Source organism: Kryptolebias marmoratus, linkage group LG24 (genome assembly GCF_001649575.2).
Source record: "Kryptolebias marmoratus isolate JLee-2015 linkage group LG24, ASM164957v2, whole genome shotgun sequence".
Classification (NCBI taxonomy): Eukaryota; Metazoa; Chordata; class Actinopteri; order Cyprinodontiformes; family Rivulidae; genus Kryptolebias; species Kryptolebias marmoratus.
This window is the reverse complement of record NC_051453.1, coordinates 9,544,618-9,566,936: the sequence shown is the minus strand read 5'-3', so window position 1 is coordinate 9,566,936 and position 22,319 is coordinate 9,544,618.

Below are 22,319 nucleotides of genomic sequence, written 5' to 3'. Positions count from 1 at the left end.
CGCTCCTTTCACCTGTCAGTGTTCGTGAGGAAAAGGAGGAAAAGAGGCGACTTCTGCTTCGGGGTATCTGTGACAGAGTGAGTGTGTCTGAGAAGATCGGTGGGGGAGATTAACAGCTCAGTCCGTCTCTGTCGCTGAGTGCTGCTGAACCTTGACACAGCTTAGAGGTATTACCAGGTCACTGAAGTAAATGACATTGCAAAATGGATGGAGGAGGAGCCAGGATGCTTGTAGAGAACCGACGGTATTGATTGGCAAGAAAAATTATGCAATAATGCCTCAAGAGCTCCTCCATGTCCCACACTGTGTTTAATTCAAGGTGCATCATTAAAGCAAGAAAAAAAAGATCATTCAAACCCAGCCAAGGACTGCAGAAATGAAAAAAAAAAAACACGATCAAGAAAAAAATAAGTAGCCTGAATGTTGCACAGATGCTCTTACTGTAAGGAATCCTTTCAAAAGTGAATTTTCAGTCAGGGCAGCAGAGAAACATACAGAAATATGTTCCAAGGCTAGTTGGAGCTCCTCATGAAAGAGTAAATATAAGTTACAGCACCTTTGGTAATGCCTTATGTGTGGTGTTGGAGTCAAAACGTGTTTCCCTTTGAATGTAGTGGAAGTTGCTTTCTGTGAATTTTGCATCGCCAGCCTTGCTGTCTGGATAATACAATCATCAAACACTTTTTCTTTCGAAGATGGAACACACACACACACACACACACACCATGTCTGCTGTGAATCTCTTTGTCTGTTTTGACAGAATGTTGGAGAAGTAAAAGCGAACAAAACTAACAAGCAGGTTTCTCAACAAACAGCACCCTCTGTGTGCGGTGTTTCGAGTGTATGCTCGCAGGCTTTTGAGTGAGAGCACGCGCGCACACCTGTGTTTGTGAATCTGTGTATTCATCCTCCCACAAGGCATGTGCTGAGCTAGAAGTGTTTCCACACAAAATCCATCCAGCTCTTTCAGTATCAATGACGGCTTCAATATCAACTGCTGATGAGTTGGATTTGCAATGGTTCGTGATCAGCACAATTTTGAAGAGATTATTAAAGGAACTCAGGAGGGTGAGGGGTGCAATAAATCAAGTGAAATGCAATGACTCAGACCTTCATGTGAAATAACTTGTATGCAGGATATGAAAAAAAAGAGTATTTGATAGAAGTTTGCTTAACTTCCCAACCCCTGCATTGACTCTTATTTGCAGAAACAACAAAAGTGCAAAAACTCCAGCAGCTAGTCCGGGCAAAGACAAAATCAAAGTGGTTAGCTGCCATTTTAAAAATATTCCAATCAAAAGAAATAATAATAAAATAAAATCATTAAAGAAAATCCTCAAAATGCTATTTTATTTTATAAACCTTTACAAGGGCTTTATGCAGTTTATATAGAATTCCTTAATTATTTGCATATGCAGACAGCAGCAGCAGCTAGCTGTAGCATGTTCAGTTCAGCCTGGAGTGGTTTTATATTGGCAGCAGTCCACTTTGGTCTTGTTGTTGTTAGCTTGTCAATCTGATCTGATTTTATTTTTCTCCAAACTGAGGTTACTCAAAAAGCTATCTACAACAGGTAAGATATTACTTGTACATGACAGATTAACAAAACCCCACTTCAACAAATTTAAAGCACCATTTGCTCTAATGTCTGCACTAACAATCAAACTATTTTCTACTGAGTCGCACTGCATGGAAGATTTATTAATTTTATTTTTTAAAATATGAAAATGAAGAGTCTTACATGGGAATTTAATGGAAAAAGTGTTGAATTAAATTGGCTTGCATCATGTGTGGGTGTGTGTTTTCTGTGTGTGAGTGTGGTAGGAAGAACAATGAGTGTGTGCTCACTCACTGCTCTCGGGCTCACAGCAGGTGATGATAAGGAACCATGACAAATACACACACTCACAACCATTTACAATCTGAATAGTCGTCATATACTGTACATTTCAGCCACCAGCCGAAGGCTTCCACTGGCATCCGTCACTGACATAACAGGTGGCCTGGAGCTGACCGGGACAGAGTTGTGAATATCAAATTCAAATGTGTCACAAATGAGAGTTAGATTATACACTTCCCTCTGTCCAAGTCCAACGTTGGACTGTAACATTTTTTTTGTGTGTGTGCTGCAAGGCTGAAACTACAATTCAGTTTGATTGCAATGTGAAAAGACTCCTGGAACAATTTTTTTTTGCAATTCTAGGACGTCTGAAAAATACTTCATGCAGTCGAGGTGAATCTCTGTTCCACCTCCATGTTTAAGAGTTGTATATTTTACAACCAGGTTGTGTCTGTAATGGGCTGGAAGATAACCAATGTTTTACCCTGAGGAGGAAATGTATTTCTTCTAAAAGAGTTGCCATAAATATTGACTTGATTCACCCTAAAACATGCACCTGTAGCATTCTAAAAGGCATTTAATGAGACATACTAATGTCACAGTAATGTGTCCATGAATCTCCTCATTTCCCCACATAGATGTGGGGGTGTCGACATTCATGGGGATCTTTTTACTCAAACACAGCCATCAAGGAGTGACAATAGACTTCCTCATAAGTTTTGTGCTATTTCTTGTCTACTTTTTGGCTGTATGGTACAGTTTTAGTACCATATTAGGTGGATGCAACTGGAGCTTTGTGTGCATGCAAATCTCTCTAAATATGCCACTTTAATAGCTAGCAGCTACCTATATTTTGGGATAATTTATTGGAAAAATTAATGCAAACTAATGAAAATTATATGTGTGTCACTTAATTTATAGAATTATGTTGCACAATATGCTGTTTAGCTGAGATACAAACAGATTTTAATACAATATAAAAACTTTTAGCAACACAAGGACAAAGTATAGGTCATAAGCAAGAGTGTTTGAATAAGAAACACTGTATATAGTTTAAAATGGCAGTAGAAAAGTTGTGAAACTTGAAATAAAAAAAGAGAAGCAGCATCAGAGTTAACTAATTAGCTTTTGGATTAAAACAATTCAAACAAGACTTTAACCCACAAACAAGACATATACTCTTTTAAAAATACGGCTAAAACATTAGATCAGTTAAAGCAATTCATCAAGTTAAACTAAAAAGGATGCTCCTGCTATTGAAGAAATAAAAAAAAAAAATTAAAAAAAACACTCAACTCATTAAAATAATTTTTTAACCATGAATGCTTGGTCAGTGGTATAAAAACAGGCATATAAATCACAACCAAACTAACTGATTATGAGTGAAACAGGAGGAAAAAAAATATTTATCCACAAATTTAAGCAAAACACTTTTTCCCAAAAATCTGTCTCTTCCATATGTGCTTCAGTAGCGCACGAAGCAGCTGTCTTAAAACAGTGTCTAACATGAAGTTTGTACGATGCAGTGTCGTGCAACTGTGTGCATCTTCCTGTCTATCTGCCAACTGAATGTTTTGCTCTCTTCTCAAGAGACTCTGCAGACATTTGGTAGGCATATTTACCATTAAAAAAACAGCACCACAAGGGACACTGGCTAAAGATAAGTAAGCAGGAAACAACCCCAGCAATTCAAAGCACATGAGTTCTGATGTTCCGTTTGATAAGTTAAATTTTTTCATATGGTACGGAAACATCAAAAGTCTCTAATCTGTGGGACCAAATCAAAAATAGGTGCACTGGTCATGGCTAAATTCATTTATTTGTTTATTTATTATAATGCCCAGCAAAGTCGGGAACAGATTTAACATTGTGACTGTGTAAAAATGATATTTTGACCTATTTTGTGAATGCACATTTATTCAGTTAAAGTCAACACCTGCAAATCAGCATACAGAAATGAGAAAATAAAATCTGTTTGGAATTAGATAAAAATTCAATTAAATGCACAGAAAGTTATCAGTCACATTATACTCTCCTGGTGCACTTGGCTCCTAACCAGAGCTCTTCTGTTTTAAATGTTACTCAGTGCATGCATTTATAATTACACCATGCATGTAGGAGCTGTTCTGCACTAGAACATTTTAGCAATATAGATCTGAATGTTATCAACCGCTTCCATTCAAAAATTACACAAGATGGAACAAAATGAATGAATAAATAAATAAAACTACCATACTTAATTTAAATTACAAGTTTTCAAATTACTATGGTTTTAATAATGATAGTATGGACTGTTGTGCCACAGCAAAAAGGTTTCTGATTTGAGTTTGGGTTGTGCAAGTGTGTTCACAACAAGCACGTGGGGGGTTTCTCTTCATCCCATGGTCTAAAACAGTCCTGGTGACTTGTCCAGGTTGTATTTCATGTCTTCCTTGATGACAGCAAGTCATTTTGGGAAACATGTTGCTAAGTATAAGCAAACAGCAGTGTGGCAGCTGTTTCATAGGAAGTTTAAAACCACTGATGTCTCCTTTACATCAATATATAACAAGTTCTGATGGAGCGGGATTTTGCAACTTTAAAAGCGTTTTCTCCATTAAACGTTGCAGATTTGACACAAGTTCTCAGCTGAAAACAAATCTCACTGGCTTCCATTATTGCAGCTTTAGGTATTCTTGAAAGAATGGAGCTCGTTGTTTGAGTTGCAGCTGTGGATGACATCACTATAAGTAAAACCAATACTAATGCTAAATTTCAGTCACAGTACAGTTCTGCTTCATATGGTTCTTTGTGGTTTCCCATTTTAGGTAGTGCCCACTAAATACTAACTGATACTTTCTGATAGTACTTAAGGAAAAGGTTCAAGTAAGACAAAATAGTACTATTTTATGACACACTGCAGAAGCTCTGCAAAGCTGACTGGTCACAGAAAATCTGCTCACTTGTTGGAATGAACAACTGCCTCTCTGCAGCAGCGTGCACAAGTAACTTTTTTCATGTGCTTATGGTGCCTCTGCATGCATAAATGCATGCAGGGTTGCAGGGATATGTGCATATGGTAAGTGCATAGTTGGGAAATGACAATCATTTAAATGCAAGGATGAGAAGTGGTTACAGGGTTTTACTCTGCTGGTACAAAAAGTCAGCTGGTGAGTAAAAAATTACACTCATTAGGTACAATTTATGGGTATAGTTTGGCAAAGGAATCAACTGACTGGCACCTGTTAGGAAATCTTTCAAGGTTTATCTGTCTGATACCTTTGGTGACCAGGGGAACCGTCAGCTCGGCTCACTCAGTCTGAATTCCCAACCTTTTTTTTGTATGACATCACTTAATATTAAATCAGTAGCACTTGACAAGCCCTGTGGGTAAAATGAAATTTATATTTCACAGTTTTACTTGTTTTTCCTTCATTCTTTCCCTGTTTGCAGCAAAAATCAATGTTTGTCTTAATATTGATTCCTGTGTACCAGCTCATTGTTTTCTGATTACAAAGTATATGAAAAAAAAATCCCCATGAATGTCCTGCACCTTGCGCAAACAAAAACAATTTGCTTCTCCAGACTCTCACTAAATGCAATGCCATGTATTCAAGTGCTACCTCGACTGTTTGTGACTCTAAACTAAAACACATGTCTGTGACCTCATGCATGGTCATTTAGCTGTGTTTTTCAGCTTTAACAGAGGAAAAGTGTTGAATGTGCCATATAATTGCCACTGTATTCGGTGAAAAGTTCTGCACATGTCACCATAGTATTGTGATTTACAGAGATGCCTGCCAAAAATGGGATAGTCTGTCAAGCTCTATGGCAATTGCCAAGTGTGTAGCAAAGACATGTGTGGCTGAGGGTAGGATTCACCACGCCAGGTGTCTGGGAAAACGCTTCTAGGAAGGCATTGTGATTGTCTCAGCGTATATATCTGCCCTATCCGGCTGCTATTCCACAGTAAATGGCTATTTATCAAGTCATGGACGGATTTGACAGCCTCTACCTACCTCTTGAATTCAACTGCATTCACAGCCACTGCACTGGGTAAATTATGCCCTCGATTCAGATGGAATCAGCTTTATGAGGGAACAAGTATTGGGTGGCAGATTGGCCTATACGTAGAAAGGCTGCCTGACAACTAAAAAGCTGTTGGCTCAATCTCTGGCACTGAGAAGTGACTTTATTCCTGTGGTTGGATGACAACTAGTGGGTGGACACTGTTATACATATGCTATCTATACTTTATTATCTCTTGGACTTGGCAAGACTGTTGGGATACTTTAAAGGCAGTGAGAAAAAGACTGCTCCAAGAGAGTTGCTTTATGGCTAAAATTGAGTGTTGGTTTCTTCACAGACATTACAGCCAATGATTACTGTCATTAATAAATAGCTAATTTCTAAATACATTCACAGTATTGGAGAATTTAAAGGAATGAAGTTCTTTCCTATTGTACAAAAAATAGATATCTTACAAAATTTTGATTATATCTACAATTTAGAACATGGTGATTCAAAATAAGTTAGAAAACTTTATTTCCCTATGGCAAGGGCAAAACATCCTTTTTGCTTTTGTGGTTTTAGATTATTTTGTTGTCTCCTCTCAGACAAGTGAGAATAAAATCTTGAATATACATGTAAATATTTATTGTGCTGCAAATTTCATTGAGGACATTTATGCAGATAACAGAATATCATAGCTGCACATTGACAAATATGACTATAAGTCCTGCAACTTAAAACACATGTTTAGTTAAGTTTTTGCAGAGGTTTTTATGGTATTAACTATAGTCTGATTGGCTGCTGATCACTTTTTATGATTAAGGAAGAGACAGAAACAGATACCTAGAATTTTCAAATAAAATTTCAAATAAAATTATTTGGACTATTAATGTTAGCAAAAACTAATTTATGTTAACATCTGAATGTTGTTTTAAAAACTTGAGCTAATTGGCAATTACTTAAATGTATGTTTACTGCTTTTTTATAATTAAGCACAATATCATAAGATTTGCCACTTATAAAACTTATCAATAAAAGTAATCACCAGGGGAACTTTAAAGATGACATATTTGGGACATTTTATGATATTTACTTGTAGTTTTCAATTTTTACTAATTATGAAAAAATAATCTGTGATTTATTTATTTATATGTAAAATAATAAAAGGATGAGGGGGTGGGGGAGAGAAATCTATCTTTATAATATATTTCATCTTCAAGTTTTAAATGCATTTGGGCTGAAACATTTACAGTATCGTTTCTTTACCGTTTTTTTCATCTTTTAGGGCAACAAAACAGTAAAATGCAAATGATTTCCTTTACAAAATCTGAATCAATTTCATTCTGGCTAAAGAGGTTTCCAGTGTCAGATCAACAGAGACCAGGCAACCATGTTGCTTTCAGCTATGGCTTTATTTATCCAAAACAGCTCTACTTTTTTCTTCCTCCTCTCATTTCATTTGCCCTTCTCATGTTGACCTCATTATTCTGCAAAGATCCACCTGCTTTCTCCGCTTTAATATCAACAAAACCGTCAAAGAATGAGAAGCACATGTGTGTGTACATGCGGCTCTCACCTCCATGCAGGAGGTGGGTATTGGTCATCAGAATGTGTCTGAGTCCCACGAGCTGGGAGTCAGATAGAAATGAGAAAAGAGGGAAAAGAAGGAATTACACTGGCCGACAGGGAAGTATGGCAGACCTCTGGAGCCAGGAAGATGCAGGTGTTTGGCTGCTTTCTGCATGCCAGGTGTGTGTTTGTTGTGTGTTTTGAGCAGACTCGTGCCTAAGAATCACAATAGCCAGCAAAATATTGAAATAAGCACAGACACTTCTCAGATGGGGATGAATAATTTTGATAAGGGACAGGAAATGATTACGCCATTAATGTGGCTACACCCAAAAAAAGAACACCTGCATACCTCCAGCTTTGTAAACTTCATCAGCCACAGATAAGATGGATGTGGACTTCTTTACCCATCTCTTTGTCTTCCTGTTTATCACACACACAACAAAAAAATAAAAACCTAAAAATTAACTTCAAAAAATCAATTGGGCAAAAGAAGAAAATCAAAACAAAGTTGATAGATCAAAATAATCGGTGTATCTTTTCATTATTATATTGTTGTAGCGATCTGTTAAATTTATACATTTGTGCTATTGTTTTGTGACAGAATATAAAATTGTGAGTTATTTATTATTTAATTATTATTTAAAGTATTTTGGAAATCAGAGTGTGCACACATACAAGCAGAGGCAAAGGTGATTGAGCTATTTACCATTATTCCTAATACTTTTTTTTTCATTATTTTATTTTTTTCACTTTATTTAACATGATGCTTTATGCTTTTTATACATAAAAAAAAACAATAGACTATGGCTGCAGCTACTGTCCTTTGCAGCTAGCCTTTAGATTAACAGTAAACTTGCAATGCTTACAATTAAATAATTTATTTGCATTTTTTGTTCAAAGCTTTACAAATGCATCGATTTATCTTCAAATGAACACAGGTACATAATAAAAGAAAACAAATTGACATCAGTTTTTTATGACTTATTGTTTAAAAAAATGTATAAAAAAGACCCTGAAAATGTGTTTTTAAAAAGGCTGCAGTTAGGAGCCCTGAGGTGATGTGGTTTAATATCCCCTAATAAAGATAGAAGCTGCTCAGGTTCGTCCTCCTGCGAGGCAAAACAGCAAAAGGCTTTCCCCAGGAGCGGCGAGCCGCTGAGAGCATTAATAACCAACCTCAGTCGGCGATACGACTTCAAAGAGGATCAAGAGTCAATAACACTTGAGGTCAAAATTAAAATCAAAAACTATGGTGCAAGTTAAGGGAGTCCAAAATGGAGGCATAATGCAAGATGAATAATTTATATGAAAGAAAAAAAAAGAAAAATGGGAACACATTGATTTAAGGATGAACATGTATTCTTGGCAATGGTAAACACAAACTTTTTTTTTCTTTTTTCTTTTTTTTTGCTGTAGCAGCTGAGCCCATTCAGACATCCTGGATATGTGTCAGTCCCAGGAGGAAGAGGTGTCACTGGATCATAACAGCTGAAAGAGTCAGTGGATACCATGTAGTCTTTGCCACGGTAAGCAGCTGTAAACATCTGTGCCATTACGAGTGTGAGCTCCAGAGGATGAGGCCTGGAAAGGATCCGAACAGGCAATTAGACAACCTCGGGCCAGCTGCTCTACATCCCTGCAGCAGTGGGTCCTTCTTCTCTTGGAGCTAATTACATAACAAAGACAGTTTTTAATCAGGTCTTCCCTGTCCCCTCCTCCAGCCCCACATCCCCCAGCAGCTTTTTTCCACATCTTTTCTGTGTCCTTTATCTCCCCTCCTTTTTTTTTAGATTGTTATTCCATGAAATCTATGTGATGAGCTAAATAAATACAAAAACAAAAAAGGCCTGTGGTTGGTCTGCTTCATGTTCAGACAAGGCTGTCTAAATTTATAGTTGGCCTGCTGACCTTTTGTTCATCAAGGTCTTGGTCATAAATGAATTTGAGAAGAAAAAAACCTCACAACACCAGCTTTGTGACATTGTTCATAAAAACTCGGGGATCCGAACACAATATAATTGTTTTTTGTTCCCACTTGTGAAAAAAAAAAAGCAAGTATTTGCTGGTCTGTGAAGTTGCTTTTAGTAATTTGACAAAGTAACATTTTTCAGCTGAAAATCTTTAATGTGGCCACACATTTATCTTTTACTTCTACTTTAATGAGTTGTTTTTTTTTGTAAATATGATACAGAAATATTGATAGAGATGCATTAATTTGGCTTGGGGTCTCAGAGACCAAAGCTTTAAAATGCATTCAGACACAGTTAATAAGGTGTAGATCAGATTTGTGACAAAATGAAGCTTGTTTTACCCTCTGTACAGTCTATTTATTACCAAATATTTGGATGATTCAGCATGCAAAGTGTATGTTCTTGTTCACAAATAAACCTATGGCAAATAAAAACAGTTTCTAGTCAAATTAATAAAATATAGTAATAATACTATTAATAAAAAATATGCCTATTATTATGCAATAACCAAAGTATAATCAGTTTTATCAACTCTATGTTTTGGCCTATCTTTGGGTTTAGCAGTGTAATGAAACAAACATTTGAAAGATGTAAATTCAAGTGATATTTTATTAAAACACATCCAGCAGAGTAATGTGCAGCTCTGAGTGATGACGACTTGACATTAGTATCAACAACATCTAAATGTTTAAAACCATGTAACTGAGGAGGAAGTTGTTTCTCAAAGCCCTGCCAGTTTTAAAAAAGCCCCATCTTTAAAAAACATGAAATCCCCAGGTTCAGGAGTCTCTAAAAAACAGGTGGGTTTAATAATGATGTCTGGTATCCAAAGAAACAGACTCCTCCATCTTTTAATTTATTTTTTAATATATTTTTGGCTCAATTTAACAAATAAATGAGGACTAGTGCCAAAGAAAGCCCCTCATAACAGGAAATGTTAAGGTGAAACAAGGCTGGTGGAATTGCTCTTGATTCTTTTGTAATAAACCATACATAATTATAATTTTTACTGAACCATTCGTTACTTCATCTTGTCTTAAATTTGTGAAGGTCGAGGCTTTGGTAACATCAAAGACACAAACTGAATGTTGTTCAAAGTAACTCATGGCACAGCTTCACATTTGCATCTTTAAAAATAATTTTCTGTATTTTTGAACTGAATTCAAAAATACAGAAAAAAAAGCAGAAGATTTTACTAAAGTAACTTTAGTTTACTAAAGTAACTCCAGACATTAAGATTTATTTTCCTTTTTTTTTGTCTTCAAAAGTTATTATTCAATACAACTTTGAGCTCCTTCTTCACAGCTCAAAGATAATAATGTAAGCAGCAATTTCAGTTTTTGTTTGTTTGATTTTTTTTTAATTTAAGATTTACTTATGGACACACTTCTTTGAAATGAAACCATACAAACTATATAAAAAAATAAAAATAAGCACAGCTTTCATAAAAAGATAATTTACTATTATATTTTATTGGCATCACCAAAAACAAACAGATAGAAAGATTTTATTTTTATTATATTTTACTTTTACATTTTGTTATGTCATAAATAAAAACGCACAGAAACCTTTTCTTTTTCTCTGACAAGTTTTACAATTTCCTTCCATACTGCATGGAGATATGAGTAGATGTACAGATGAACTTGGACCACAGTTTTAATAGTATTGGACAGAAAGCACCACTTCGCTAACAGCGGGGTCATTTCTGCTGCCTCATAAGTTTTTATCCTGTTATGGTAAGATTGTTTTGTTACTTGCACTTTCATCTAATAAAAAAATGTATATATATTTTTAAAGAACGAGTTCCATGCAAAACCTAAACTTAAATGAGTTTACTTTTTTTAAACTGTACTTTTTGATTAATATATTTAACTAACTCTTGTAAGTCTGAGGCAGACGTATTTTTGCATAATTTACTTATTCAAAGAGTTAACCCAGGTGTCATTATTATTTGGTGCAGCTTTGGCCAACAGGTGAACTGCGTCCCCACAAACCAATTGTAAAAGCTCTTATTCACCAAACAGATATTAATACCAGTGAGTTCACCCCCGTGCCTTCAAATGTTGGCTGCATGTGGACAAAAACCTTTAGCAAACCGCAAGGACCACATTCAGCTGCAGAAGTCTGGTAGTAGGTACATTACTGCAGGAAACACAAAAACCATGCTAATTTAAAAATAAGTGTACATAAAATAGTTTTGATGGCATAGCTCAGATGGTGGAAAGGTTGGCCACCAGCTGGAAGTTTCCTGGCTCAGTATACAGCCTTGTTATTTGTTGAAGTGTCCTTAAGTGAGACAGTGAAGCCCATATTTAGGTGCTAATATGATAAAGAATGAGAAATCAGTATAAGAAGCAATATATAGTTTGCGAGCCATATGTTTGAACTAGTCAAGGTTAAAAAGCCACCTATAATTGCGGACCTTTTAAAGATACTGTTTGGAATCTTGATGTCTGCCAAATGGCATCACCGAGCAGTCTGAGTCTAAGTTTATTAAACAAACTCCATCTTGAGTCACTCTCTTTTTTGTCACGGCTCTTCTACTGGGGCGGCACAGCCATTCTGAGTCAAGGATAAAACATCCATCACAGTTAATGTTCTTAGGGAAACTCTGGGTTATCCTAATTATCGCAAACAGAGACTAGCACAATTTACTTGTTTAATCAAATTGTGTGCTTTGTTTAATTAGCTGAATATGCGCACAGAGAGGGAGGTAAAAGATTGAGTTTTGTGTTGGAGCGAGAGACAGTGAAAATCAGAGGCAGAAGAGTGAGAGAGGTGGGTGTGCACGTACAAACAACCTTTGCCTGAGGACACAGGGAATTAGAAAGAAAATTACCAAGCCATTGTACAATTTGCACTCCAAGCACAAAAAATAGAGACATTTCAAGACAACTTCTGCAAAGACCAAGGTACTGCGAAATTTGCTAAACTAGAAAACTACTTAACACAAAAATGGTTGACATTATGACACAGTTACTGCACCAGAGGCTTATTAGGAAATATACATAATTATCTTGCATATAAAAAATAATATTTTTTTAACGAACAATAGAAATGCTTGAGCTCACATTGAATGTACTTGCATGGGTTTCTTTTTTTTTTCTTTATAACATAATAAATGTAAACCGGTTATTTAGCAATTTATGTTTCTAATTGCTGTTAGATCCAGCAAATATTGCTGTCACAGGTTAATTGTGTCAGAACTTTTTTTTATGTAATCCACCATGACATTGTGGCCTTATTTGTTTTAGTTTAATATACTGTACTCAGAAAAGGGATGATCGCCAAAACTTTTGAAGTTAAAGACAATTGTCTGAAAAAGGTTGAAATTTGCATTAGTCCACCATCAGTTACTATATTCACAATAATTACTTTGTCCTCTCAGACTACAATATTTAACTTCTTGACCTTTGCAGATGAAGGCTTAGACTGTTCATTTTAAAAGATTAAAACAAAGGACACCAACAATGACTTCTGCAAAACAACATTAACTTTACAGGAACTTTATTTTTTATTGCAAACTTTTGCCATGTGCATCCTTGCAATTTTTATAATTCTCAATCAATAGTTCTTCAGACTCTCTGAAGAGTTTCAGTGTTTTTCTTTGGACTTTGGTTGCATTTCCACTCAAGGTCCATTCAGTCCTGGTATCTGACTATAACACCATGCATTATAAAAATGGTGGGAGTAGACAATTGGAGGATAAACTAATAAGTGTCAGGCCTTAAAAACGATCTCTAGCAGAAAACAATAACTGAGAGTCAAGTTTTTAAGAATGAAAAAATCCAAAGACCTGACACATAGCTTGAAGCATGCAGTTTGGTAGATCAAAATGCCAAGATTTCAACTTAAAACTCTTTGGGTATCACCTTGTTGATGCTAAAATATTATTTTATGTCTAAGATTATGTCAAAGCTGACATATCTTTGGTATTTTTCAAAGACTGGAGTAGAAAATGATGACAGATTCAGATTGTGTCTTTGTGACAGTTTACTATTAACGACACGATTAACAAAATGAGCCAATTTAAACCTAGTTCAGAGTTAAGTTGTTTCACACAGCACTGGTTCATTTCTCCAGAGTTCAGTGATTTATTTGACAACAAAACAAGAGGAAAAACATCTACTGGAAATGGTCGAGTGGTGAACTGAAAATGAGTAAAAAAAACAGCCAAAGTCAAACTTTCAAGGATTTCTGAAGAACTAATACTCAACATCACATCAAAACAATAATAATAAGTTGGCTATTTGGAACCAAAGTATATAAAATTATTATTATTTCACTTTTTCATAACCAAATAGTTTTTTACAATTTTACATTTTCTCATTTTGAAATACACCAAAATCTTAATATGCTGCATTTTTAACAACTCACAATAAAAATTCTGAACCCATATGTGCGTATTTCTACCTGGAAATAGGAAACAATGAAGACTAAGGTCTCTAAGTGTTACAGTACTCGAGTGAGAGATTGTGTTCCTCTCCCAGACAAACATGTAAAATTTGATCCACTCTACATCCTACACTTTACTTCTTCAGTCCAGCTTTCTGAATTCAACTTGCTACAGTGTCAAATGAGACCAATTACGTCTCCCACCAGTCAATCGTTCCCAGCAACCGAAGCAACATCAAACTCATTGATCGAGAGCAAGGCTCGACGTAAGGTGATCAACCCCTCACAAGTGTTCTCAGCCACATTGATTCCTTTTGGCAATGCACTCCAAACAGATAAATAGATAATGTTCAATAAAGTAAAGTAGAAAACACCTACACTGACTGGACTTTTTAAACCCAACTTGTAGAAAAGTTACTGTGAACAGAAACTAACTTTGGCTAATCTTGGAGAACTCAAAAGTGATCTGGAAAATTTTCATGGTGTTGCATGTTAGCAGCAAAATATGCACTGAGATTTACATGATTAACCTGACAGACAGTATAATATTAATTTACTACATAGATAAAAAAAAAGATGCCAAAAAACAAAACACAAGCATACAAATGAAACTGAAATATCAAAAAATAATACTTGATTTGTGACTATATTAGTGTTATTTACGCAATTTAATATAATGTATATATCAACAATCACAGCAGGTTTAAATAAAAAAATGACTGCCCTTTTTGTTATAAATTATGCTAATATACAATTAACTTTTTCCTCATAATTAGAACAGGGTCCTAATTTAACTTCTGCTTTATTTGTGACCTGAGGCAATACGTTTCTCTAAAGTCAGCAGGTGTATAGCAGGCATACATAGTAGTGGTTGTTAACTCTGGGGCTGCAGGGTTGCATGCGGTTTGCAGCAGTTTGCAGCAGTGATAAATGTTTTAAGGGGATGAAGCATAGAAATTTGATTGCAAAGAGCTAAGCAGGTCTGGCAACATGCTGTCAGGACATGTGATGGATTTTGGAGGAAACAAACTGATAATTGTGAAAAATATAAACTAACAAATGTACAGTGTAAGTACAATCCTGTCCTAAAATGTAACTGAGGTAAAAGTAATTTAACTTTTTTATGGTTAATACTTCTAATCAATATTTGCACAAGTTCAATTATAAAGTAAGTCTTTCCACAATAGTTGAGTGTTATGAAAAGACTGGACAGATTCACTGAGATTGCGCAGCGCCTCTTCTTTTCTCCAGGCTTTGCTCATTGTTTTCATTCTCTTTTTGCTTTGTCTCAGTGTTGTAGTCACAAAGCAAATTATGCTAATTACTACGTCTGCTGGTGCAAACACACCCATCAAGTTCAGCAGATGTGAGCAATTTTCACCTTTTTGTTTGCATCAGAATTCAGCACATTGTTCTTGCTGCATCACAAACACATTAAGCACAAAAGTGACAGAGGAAGAGAAAAACATTTTTTCAGGAGCTCAGTATTTAACAAACAAAGTACAAAAACACACCTAAAAACTGCACTGACAGCATTTCACTGTATCAAGTAGAAATCATATTCAGGATGACCTTTTTTAATTAAACATTTTGTGCTTTATTGATCTTTACTATTCTTTTTATTTGATATCTTTATAAAAGATATAAACATGGATATGAACTGTCTGCTGAAAGGTTCTTTAGTCATAAAGTTTTGTTTTTTGAATGTAAATTAGCAACATTTTATACATTTTTTTTACTATTTGTTGTTGTAGCTGCAACAATGTCTGAAACTCATCACTGGAGCAGAGCATGAATTACTTTTCTTAACATGTCTGCCTCTTGTTGTGAAATAGTGGAGAAGATCACTTATCTCCACTTGTTCTTTCTCTTGATATCACCATCTCAGGAGATGGAGAATATTTGATGCAAACTGTGTGTCACAAACATTATTGAGAATTGGACACTCAATTCATTGATGAACCCAAGCCTCAGTGTGTGTTTGTGTTGTCAGTCAAACTGTGTTGTTCTGTACTGCATGCATGCAGGGATTTCCCAAAACTGCTTGAAACGCCTCCAAAAATATTAACTTTTGAGTGCAACATGTTTGAGCATTTTGTTGTTTTAGTATATTTTTATAGTTTGTAAATTGCAACAAAACTGAGTAAACTTTAAACTACAGTGTATTTTTAAAGCTAAGAGATTGTTAAGTTCTAGGTGACGTTGTGCCTTCAAACAGATCCATTTTGTGAAGAAAAAACATTGTTCTGTTAGCACTTTATGGATTTCTCATGTTGAAATTACAGGTAATAATTAGTATGCTACACAGTTACACTAGATCCTAATGTTATAACGTTATATAAAAAAAAAACAAAAAAAAACAAGCAGAATGTTTTGTGTCAAACCTACAATCGTTTCTAAGTCCACATGCTGGCACATGCACATCTGACATCTGTTTAACAGAGATGGTATGTTACAACAAAAAGTAGGTTGACCAATTAAAAATGAGCTTTAAACCATTAAACTTGAAGTACTTCATGTGGTGTGAAACTTGACACTGCTGCTTATACTTTGAGCTTGTCGATGTAGTAAGCAGCAAGTCGAAAATAAAATTGCCTGGACTCAGAGTAGATCATTTTTTTTCACTCCTGTAAATCTTTTTATTTGGCACTGCTTCGTCTGTTTCAAAGGACAGGCTGTCTCTGTTCACTGTGGTCAAGCTTAAGAAAAGATAGATGATAAAATATTAAATAGAGAAGAAATTATTACCTCTTCAAATCATGTGGTGCATTGAAGGAATAGAAGAAGAAATCAGTTTGACGGTGTTCAAGAAGGAAGGAAAAACTTTGGTTTTAAGGATTAGATGTGATGGTAATAGTTGCATGAGCAGCTTTCAAATAGAAAAAATTTCAAATAGTTTGCTCAGTCAGTAGTTTTACTTTTACTCCACTGACATTTTCGTAAGGACACTGACCTTTCTGAAATAACTTTAAACTCTACAATCATGAAAAGAATGTCTAGAGCTTTTTAGGGAACAAAAAGTGAATCAGTTGTTAAATCTAATATAAAAAGGGTTTTTACAGAGAAATAAAAACCAGAGGAGAAAAAAAATATCTGAAAGGTTGCTCTAACAGTTATGATAAGATGAAGTAGAGAGGAATAGGTAGAAAAAACACAATCAGGGAGCTGAATGGTGTAAATGCAAAGTGTTCTCTCATTTTCAAACCTTAATATGTTTTAATATACATATTTGTTGGTTGTTTTGACCAGAATGAAAAGCTAATGGCTTCTTTTGGTCAGGACCAAAGTGGACTGCTGCTGTCTTAATACAACTCCAGTCTCAAAATTTATTGTTCATGCAAATGGCATTGTTAAAATCCTTTACATTACCATTTTTGTTTTTTCAGCACATGGGTATTTCCACAGTGTCCTGTGCTTGTTTAGAAGAGCTGGACATCAGAAGCCTGATGTAACACCTGTGGTGAAGCCTGGAGAACATACAGCAGAAATATCACACTATTTTTGCCAGAATAATAATTTAAAGCAAAACTGGTGTCCATGTAATTTATAACAACACTGATTGCATACATACATACATACACTTGTGACCCGTCCCGAGTGTACCCACCACTCGCATAATGATCACTGGAGATGGGCAGCAGCCCCCCAGGTAAAGAAAACTAATGAATGGATGATGTTTGCATGAACCACTATAAAAACTTTGAGATTGGAGCTGAATTAAAATGTCACCAATCCACTTTGGTCTCGATCCCTCTCGGACTAGTTGTTCGTTTTATCAATCAGAATTAAAACTCCATTTCTCTAAACTGAGGTCATTCAAATAACTTTCTACACCAGGGAAAATATTAATTGTTCATAATCTTTCCACAAACCTCACTTCACAAGGATCTAAACTGTCCCTTTAGATGATAACAGTGAAAGTAACCTGAAGCCGCAGTGCAGAAAGTTTTGCATATTAAACATGTTGGACACAGGGTCCATTAACCGAGTTGTGTGTAGGTGTATCATCTTCTCTGCTCTCTGATTGGCGGATGATTATATTTAACATGTCCATTGTTATCTTCATATACTTTCAGCCTCTCCTTTATCAGATGCCATGCACCTCTGTGCTTTCACTTCTCTCAGAGGTAATATTTAATAATGCACTCTGAGAATTGTCAACCTTGTCACTCAAAACAGTTGCGGAGACACTCTGGTGCCAGGATGTGTAATTTTTTTTCTACTCCTTTGCGTCTGTGTGGACTAAGGAAACAAATCTCTCACCCTTGTTAGTGCTCAAGGACACACGATACAGTGTGACCAGTATTATCAAATTGTTACAAAGACAAACCTTGAGAGCCTCAGGCAAGAACCGCCTGGGAAAGTGTTTTGAATTTTTTATGAAGCATACCTGATACAGAGCGACTGATGGTGTCAGAGTCACAGACAGTGTTTTGCAGTTGTAGAGATAACTTTACTAGAGATGCCACACAGAAAGGAATACTGTATATGACATACTTTTACCCAATATAAACCAGATATAAAGGAATATGTAGATTTTTTCCTACTAAAATTGTTCCATTTTAATACAGAATTTGAGAACTGTTCAGTACAAATGCTGAAATGTTGCTAAACCAAGTAGTAAGTAATTTTATAATGACAAATTATGCCAACATCTTCATTTTTATTACCTATGACTACTTTAAACATTTTTTGGGGATGACAAAAATAAATAAACACTGTATATTTCCTTTAATTCTGTAGTCGATCGATCCTTAAAGGATGTTATTTTTAATGGTCTTGCTCCTTTTGTCTGTCAAACTGCAAACAACAAGATTGAGGCAAACTTGTGTCCTGCTTAAAAAAAACTGCAACAAAATGTTTTAATACCATCTTTAATATTTATTGAAGGAGAAAAGTTGACTGAAGTACCAGATTAAAGAGGCATGTCACATTTAGTCTGTGAAAACAGTTGCATCACACAAAACAGACTTTATTTGTATCATTGAAATTTTGGGGTTTACTCAGTGCAAAGAGTAACTTGGCCTCAGCAGCTTCTGTCTTCATCTCTCCCAGCTAAAGGTGCAGTTTACGAGCAGCCACATGGGAGAAGCCATATCTCAAACATTGCGTGATGTCAGAATTGACAGACCTTTTAGAAACTCTAAGCAAATCTTGGGAAAAGGCAATATAGTCCCAGGTCTCATTACTATCCAAGAGTCCTTTTTAAGGAAGAAAAAAAAACTACAATATACAAAGAAATTTGTTGAATTAAAAAGTGTATTTAAAAGTTAAGAAAACAAACAAACAAACAAACAGTCAAATCTTAACATGTCATGAAACTTATTTTAAAAGTACATTTTTAAGATGCTGTTCTTTGAAACCTAATCAGGTGTATTTTATAACATACATCCAGTTTAGCATAAAATTGGATCACAGTGTTACACATTCAGATATTACCTGAACAGAGAAATCTAGCATATTGTTATTTATTATTGCATTTTTTGCAATTATTTGATACACTCAAACTGTTTTACAGTAATTACTAGGGACAGAAAAAAAATAAGTTCTGGGATTAAGGTATTAACTGTCAGAAGTCTTGAATGATGACAAAGTAAATAGTTGTATTTGTATTGCACTTTTTAATGCAAACCCAAACCTTTTTTCCCCCTTGAACATAATTTAAACTATAGAAATAAATAGAAAAGTGCAACTCTAAACTTACACCAAAGCAGTTACACTCTCACATAAACACACACCTTTTCTTGTCCCCCCCTCCCATCTACACAACCTGTAACAGTTTGCAGGTGAAGACCCAAAGATACAGACTGACACATTGACTCAAAAGAAGAACAGAGATTTAATAAGCAAAACAAAAAGGCTGGCGCAGCAGCAAAATACAAGATAACAAAAAGAACCTGAGAAACACGGAGGATAACCAAACAGGGCATGAAACCAAGAAGACTGACTGAGTATGAAAAGAAAGCCAAGAGTTTATATGAACTGGAAGTGGTGAGGTAAGTGGCTGCAGCTGGCACTAAAGAGAAACAAGAAACAGGTGTGAATGCTAATCTGAGGGCAAGAAATGATTGGGGAACAGGACTGATGGTGACACAGGGAGACAATGGGAAATAAACACTAGGGAACTCAAAAAGTAAAACCACCAGAGCACAGTAAATAAAACACAATAAACTCAAAAACAGAAAGGAAAAAACTATTAAAAAAACAACCAAAAAAAATAAAAAACCTGACACAGTTGCTCCACAACAATCCAACAAATACTTGAACCAATAAAAATGTGACAAAAGGAGCAATGTGTGGTGCTTCCTAGTATTTCCTCCTCATGGACTATTGTTTGTTTTAAATCCATTTGAGCCTGTAAATTGTAAAAACTGGAGTCTGGCTGACAGATTATCATTTTTTTGGTCGACCAGAGAAACAGAGTTAGGGTTTCCATAACATATGTGCTTGCAGTGTTCCACCAAGGTGGCCTGAAATGCAACTCTTAAACATGTTGAACTGGAACTTTGATGCCCGCACTACAACAGATAAACCAGATGATACAATCAGGCAGAACAGACCACAACAGAAGGAAGTCGCATGTTGGAGCAGCAAGTATCACGTAGATGTCTGCTAGTAATTTTCTGAGCCAAAATTATATCCAGTGTTGAAATAAGTACAGTTGCACTAAGCTGTCTTTCAGGAGAGATTAAACCTCCTTATTTTAAAATGCTAAATTGCAATAAGCAAAAATGGGAACATTTCAACTTTATTATGTGAGATTTATTTGGCTGTAGACTTTAGGAAAACACTGAATATAAAACTGGATGGTGGTAAGTTTTTATTGGGCTTCACTGGATCTATTTAATTACATGTTTTAAGTGCATAAAAACAGCATGTAAAACATCCCATTCATTAATGAAAGCTGCTCCCATAAATCATACTGAACAAGTGGCCTGCCTCGATCTGAAGCAAACAATAATAAGATTTACACACTTTTGCCTTGCATTCTGTTTGTCAAGGCTCATTAACCTAAATCTGGTTATACTGTTTGTTTTACATGAAAATTCCCTTTTTTAAATTTAGTTTGTAACACTGACAAATGCTGTAATCCTGGAAACTGTCATGTCTGACAAGACAACTCATTTTTCAGTGTACTTTGGGCTGCTAAAAAAAAATAAATTTATTCCTAATTTGTCTTTAAGCACAGGTTAATTTTAGGATATGGGCTAGTTTTCTTACAAATGTTTCTCCAGACTAGTGAAAGAAAAATAAAATGCAAGTTTAGATGTTTTGTCTTTTAGAGCTTTGGGGGGGAAAAAAAATGTTATTTATTCTCAATACTTGCTTTATCCTATTCAAGGTGAGTGACCCTGAACAGGATAAAGCATGACTGAGTTTTTTTTTATATATATATATATAGCTAGAAATCTCCACTTCAGTAGCTCTTACACACACACACATGCACCAAATGTTCCACTTTTGTTCTGAAATATATTCTGAGGGTTTTCATTGAGATGTTTGTTTATATATCATTCATGACCAGATTTAAAAAAAAAAAAACATTTCATTCCCAAAACATTGGGAAAATAGAGTTTTTTTGGTTGCTGAATGTAACTTTTTTTATTTATGAAATGACAAAATTTATTAAAATTTCCTCTATTAAAAATGAATTAATTAATTAAAAAAGAAATACAACAGCAAAATATGATTCTGGCATAAAAAATATACACATAAGTCTGTTTTAGTACTCCAAAAAAATAAAATAAAATCTGATGATCATATCAAATAAAGTAATAAACTATGTTTTCTTAAAGAAATAGAGGTTTTAACCTGATCCCAGAAAATATCCATCAGTTTTTCCTGTCCTTTATGATAAAAAATGCATATATTACCTATATTGCAGCTCCACCAAACACACTTGAGAGACAGGTGTGTTGTGCTCATAGCAATATGCCACGAGCTTATGTGGCCTGAAGCTGCAAGCCTCGAGCACAGATGGGGAGTGTGCTAAGGCAGTCTGACATGCTCACTTTTATTATGTTTTAAAAACTCCTTGTTCCCTCTGGAGCTACACAAGGAGCCCTAACTTTTTCAGCAATTTCATGCAATTAAACCCCTCAAGACTCATAACAGACTATGATGTGTAAAATTGGCAAACTATCACTAGAACACTTGAAGCTGAGTCCTCAGCTGACTACTTATTTTGTGTTTGTGTATATACATTACAAAAAAAATACCCTGATTAGTTACTCTTTAAGTAGTCAGGGTTTATTTGGAATCCAAATTTAAGTGCTGATATCTCTCCCGTCACTGCTTTCTTCTCGAGTTTCAGCTGAGTCATCTTTTAAATTCCTATAATAAGCTCACAAGCGTAAGATTAATAATATTTCAGGGGCAGAAATAGTCAATGAGCTGGCACACAGCATTATTGGAAACAATTAAATGTCTGGTTGTGGTTGAAAAAATATTGTACAAAGAACAAAGATGTTCCAGACTTTGCAGAAACATTGTGCTGTTCTGTACAGATGCTGTTCCAACAGTTAAAGGAATGAAAGAAAATAAATCAGAAA